Source organism: Lepisosteus oculatus, chromosome 25 (genome assembly GCF_040954835.1).
Source record: "Lepisosteus oculatus isolate fLepOcu1 chromosome 25, fLepOcu1.hap2, whole genome shotgun sequence".
Lineage (NCBI taxonomy): Eukaryota > Metazoa > Chordata > Actinopteri > Semionotiformes > Lepisosteidae > Lepisosteus > Lepisosteus oculatus.
The window spans coordinates 15,301,721-15,307,228 of record NC_090720.1 but is presented as its reverse complement, the minus strand read 5'-3'; the positions used below and the strand labels follow the sequence as shown (position 1 = coordinate 15,307,228).

Sequence of the window (5,508 nt, the reverse complement as noted above, 5' to 3'; positions counted from 1 at the left end):
CACCAGGGGAAACTAAGAGACACTATGAGGGAAGGCATCATCTCCCTGCTCTTTAAGGGGGGGATGTCGCAGACCTCAAGAACATTGCTCTGCATGGATGTCAAGATCCTGTCCAAGATACTGGCCAACAGACTGAGGACTGCCCTGCTCCACATCATCAACAGCGACCAGATGTGTGCGGTGGAAGGGCGATCCGTCAGCTGGAACCTTCAGCTCACCAGGGACGACATTACCTGGACTGAGGACTGAAACATGCCCATGATGGTGGTGAGCCTGGACCAGGAGAAAGCATTCAACAGAGTTAACCACAGCTATCTGTCCAGAGTGCTGGAATGCTTCTGTTTCGGAGAGAGTTTCAGCTGCTGGATAAAGATACTGTACTCTGATGTAGGCAGCAGGATCAATGTAAATGGACACCTGGGGGATTTCCTTTCAGTAAGGAAAGGGTGTACTCTTTTACCTCTTCTTTAGGTTCTCTTCACAGAGCCATTAGCGGAGATGGTAAGACAGGACCCTGTCATCGATGGCCTGGTGATACTGGGCGGCATGGGGGAAACCCTCAAGATCTCCCAGTACGCAGACAACATGATTCTGTTCCTGAGCTCAGACAGGGGGTTGAAGACAGCCCTGCAGGTCATGGAGCAATACTCCAGGGCCTCATGATCAAAGCTCTACCACCGGAAGAACAACCTGAATTTCTTCAGTCCTTGGAAGGACAGGATGACGGCACCGGAGGGTCTCGAGCTCTGCACAGAGCCCCTCAAGATATTGGGGATTTCATTCCAGAGCCAGGACAATGAGACCATCAACTGGACTGAGAAGATCGTCAAGGTAAATGTGAAGCTGGGTCTGTGGTCGCTGTCACTCACAGGGAAAGTGATGGTGTTGAAATCACATTTGGTCGGCTTCAGTTAACCTGGTGGTAGTGTACAAGCTGCTGGCCAGACTCATAGGTGTCCTACAAGGGATGGTCTTCAACTTTGTCTGGGGAAGCAGGTACGAGTACACAAGAAACCAGACGTATCAGCTTGTCAAGGAAGGGGGGAGTCATGCTGCATTTCCCCCTGAAATTCGACTGCATCCTATTCTGCGATGCAGTGACTCTGGCTAAGGATCAACTCTGTGGCTGGAAGGTTGCCAGTTCGTATCCCATAGCCTGCAGAGGAATCCTACTCCGCTGGGCCCCTGAGCAAGGCCCTTAATCCCAACTGCTCCAGGGGCGTTGTATAAATGGCTGACCCTACACTCTGACCCAACCTATTCTCCTTGTCTGTATGTCAGTGTGTCTCATGGAGAACACATTGGAATATGCGAAAATACAAATTCCTGATACAAGAAATTGTATATGACCAATAAATTGATCTTATCTTATCTTCTGCAACCTCTGTCGGGCACTGTGGGAGCCCATATGTCACAAGTACCGGTAATTTGTCAGGCTGTGGTTCTCCTTCTCGATGAGGGACCCATTCCAGTAGACAAACACTGGACCAAAAGCAGAAAAGCGACCACAAATCTACACCCACGCAGTCAAGTGGAGCCACTGTTACGAGGCCATGAGACATCTAGAGCTCTGCACCAACTACAGTGCCCTGTAGAAGGAGGCGAGGGGGTGTTCAACCCGACTAAAGGCTGTGGGTTCCCAGAAAAGTCTGGAAAGGACGCAGCCAATGGAATTAGACAACAAGCTGAAGGACTTCAACTGGATGGCTGTGCACAAGAGGCTGGTGACCAGAGAGGTCCTTTACAGACACAATTACCAGGAATCCACATTGCATCCGGGACACGTGCTTCACCAAGGAGACACAGGAGCACTGTTCTGGAGCTGCCCCTTCGCCAAAGCAGTGCGGGAGCAGAATGGACAACACCATACAACTCCCGGGAGTGAGAACAGTGCTAAGCTACCAGAGTATCCTGCTAGGATTAGCACCTACCGGATTGGATAAAGGGACAAAGTACTTCTTGCTTTGGCTACTGGTGTCCCTGATAAATCAAGGACTGTGGAATGCGAGGATCACTCTCATTCATCACAACACAGAGGAGGAGCAAGGGAGCTGGAGGAGAGGATCCTTGTGGACTTCAGAGGGAGGATGAAGCACGATGTCGCCAAATGGGGCTTCTCCATGGCAAGGGAGTGCTGGAAAGGACTTTGAGCCCTGTACAGGAACTAATGGACAAAAGTAAGTGGTAGGGTTTGGAGGGACTCTTTGATTGTGCAAATCTGGCCTCATCATCCACTTGCATTGATATATAATGGACAATTGCTTATGTCAGAAAGTTTTTTTTCATGGTAGTTTTATAATGTGTACAGATTGTGAGACTGTTTAATATTGTGAGATGTTTTTTTTAAGTTTATTTTGATTTTAAAAATCTGTCTCCAGGATTTGAGCTGATTCCACATATTGTGAATGAATCGTGATATTGTTAATTACTCTAGCTAAACATTCATATGAGTTTCATGGCCAGATGGATTGTTTCCTAACGAGTCATTGAAGTGAGACAGCACAATGCCAGCAGGATCATGTCACGCTGAACTCCACAAATTTTGATTGTCCAGTCATGTCAGTTGTCCTGCAGCTACGCAATGTTGGACATTAGGATTTGTTTGTGCAACATCCGAAAACAGTCATTGTGACTTGAATGTGAACTGTAGGTGCCCGCCTCCTTTCATCGGTAGTGTATGAGTTACTTCTGGCATGCTGTTGGTCATTGCTCTGTCTTCTTTTATTTAAGGGGTTGTATTTTTGCTGCTGAAAATGAGCAGCAAGTGTATCAGAATGGAGCATGTATCAGAAGGAGACCTTGTCTATCATGAAATTCTTTAAAACCTAAAGTTTTAAGAAGAATACAAATATGATCGCAATTTCCATAGGAGCCCCATGCTTGGATGGGAACTGTCAGCTTTGCGCAGCGGCAATATTGTAGCCTATGAGGTTTAGCCGAAGTGCAATTATTGCTAATTAAAAACTTTTCCCTATATCTCACATCCACTGATTTGAAATACAATCGGTGAAAGCAAATTTTGACAGTCCAGTGAGACACTGAGCAAGGTGTTCAAAGAGATTTTGTCATTATAAGATCACAGCAGAAAGAAGCAAGTTTTTGAACCTCAACATAAATATATAGCTCTTTCAGTGTTATGCAGGGAGCAACATCTGTCGAGATCACCTTTGAGTCAGTGAGAAACGTTGTCTGTCATCAGTTTGATTTAATATTGCTCATAGTGGCATGCTCCTTTTGTTTGTGAAACGATAAGGTTCTGTTTCTTCATGCTGAATCGTCAGCATGAGTGGAGCTTTTTAAATGTCTGTACTTACTGTGCTCCAAAAGAAAAAATTTGTCCAAGTTCAAAAGATTTACATTCACAAAGCATTTCTCACATGACAGATTGAAATGAGGAATTGATTCTGTTCCTGCGTTTGCTTTTAACCCCAACACCCCTTAACCTTTTACTGACAAAGACCCTTTTAGCCAGTGTCAGCCTGGCAATTCCACCCCTTAAACATTTTGTTATTTCTCTGCAGCACAACATAGCAGGAGCCTGGTTCAGGTCTTAAATTAAAGCAAACCTCCTTGACTTTGAGTGTAAAGAGTCAAATTTCTTGTATTTCATAATGTGTCCACTCGGCAGAAAAAGAAATGAAAAAAAAATAGCAGGTGGAATTTTTGTTTTGGTCTTCAAAGGTCAGAATTTTCCATTCTAGGCCTGCCAGGTAGCTGGAAATGATTTGTAGGCCTTGTCCTAGGTGTCTACTAGCTTGGATAAAAATCTGTGACAAATTGATAAATTTGAAAAAAATCTACATAATGTTTTGTGAAGACTGGACCTGGAATGAAAGTTCTCGCATATAATAAATAAATCATAAAAATATTGAATGCAATAACAATAAAAAAAACATTGCAATAGCTATAAAAACCTTAAGACACTGCTAGAGAGCCTTTTTCTGCTGTAAGGCATTGAAAAAAAACTCAGAGTTGCATTCTGGTGTGTAAAAATGAACACTGATAAGAAACGATAAAAAACTGATTGATAAGAAACTGAGTCAATGATTGACAGCTAGAAGGCAAGCAGAATGCAGCCTGAGGCTTCTAGAGGAAGTCTCACCCCCTAGGGGCTCTGTGTGGCCGTAAATACAATGAATGACAGCGTTTTTTACCAATCAAATTGCCTTGTTTCTGGCGGTCCTGCTTCTGTCTATTCCAAAGTCAATAACGTTCAGTTTCCTCCAGGTCTGGAGGTGGGTTAGTCTAGCCTTTTGTGGATATATACCATGCTTCAGAATAAGGTAAAAACATAGGATATATATATTTTGCTGGTTGTTGCTTTTTCAGTCTTGTTTTGCTGACTTATTGATTACCTTATTGATGCATTTTGGAAGTTTGGAAGTGCTTCATAAGATAAAAAGTGACTTTGTGATTGATTGTCTTGTTTTTTTAAAAAAAAACAATTTTTTAAAGCTCCAGTTGTCCTTTTTCGATTAATAACACGTTTTTGTGGTTTTGTTGGTAAAAAAAGATTAAATATGACAGAGGAATCAAAAGTAAATGTTGATTTCCACCATGGATGCTTGCGAATATGCCAAACACGGGACACATTTGATTAAATGAATGTTTTTTTTTGGTTCTGAAAACAGTTTTGTGAAGCTCTAGTTGAAACGTTTTCGATTGATAAAAGGTTTTCTGTAAATGTTTTGTGGTTTAGGTGATGTAAAACGCTGAAGTGAGATGCTCCTTTTAAATCACGTTTCTTAGACTGTAGCCCCATGTGGCCATGTTTGCACTAAACCTGGGCTTTAACCACCGTCTGGTGCTTTTTGCATTCTTAAAGCAGAATTTAACTGGAGCTTTGCCTGGCAGATAATAATATTAATACACAGAATGACAACAACAATAAATAAAAAGAATACACAAGATAAAACACAATTACAATATATAGAGGAGACCGTGGATGGTGGTACTAAGAAAAGCAGAGGGGTGAAGAATGGAACCAGTTAAGTAAAGGCTTTTCTAAAGAAGAGGGTTTTGAGTCTGGATTTGAAGAAGTTCAGAGAAGATGACTCTCTGATATCCTTGGGGAGACAGTTCCAGAGCTTGGGGGCATAACAGGAGAAGGCCCTGTCACCCATACAACGTAGACGGGCTTGAGGGACAGTAAGGAGAGCAGAATTAGAAGAGCGAAGGTTGCAAGGTGGGAAGTAGGGCGATAATAGTTCAGACAGGTACTGAGGTGCCAAGCCATGCAAAGCATTATAGGTGAGCATGAGGATTTTAAAGTCTACACAGAATTTGACCGGAAGCCAGTGCAAGGACTTCAGGATAGGAGTAATGTGAACACTTGCACTAGACCTGGTCAGGATTCTGGCTGCTGAATTTTGGACATACTGCAGTTTGTTCAGATTAGATTTAGATACCCCGGCAAATAGAACATTACAGTTGTCAATTCAAGAGAACACAAATGTGTTGATCAGCTTTTCAGCCACAGTTAGTGATAGCATAGGGCGTAGTCTAGCG

General features: G+C 43.1%; 1 non-coding gene across 1 annotated transcript; it reads left to right on the top strand.

Annotated features, from left to right (window-relative positions):
- Nucleotides 1-2,896: 2,896 nt before the first annotated feature.
- Nucleotides 2,897-3,037, top strand: LOC138225111 (U4 spliceosomal RNA). The gene has a single exon (XR_011183690.1). It is a non-coding gene; the product is annotated as a U4 spliceosomal RNA (small nuclear RNA).
- Nucleotides 3,038-5,508: the final 2,471 nt, after the last annotated feature.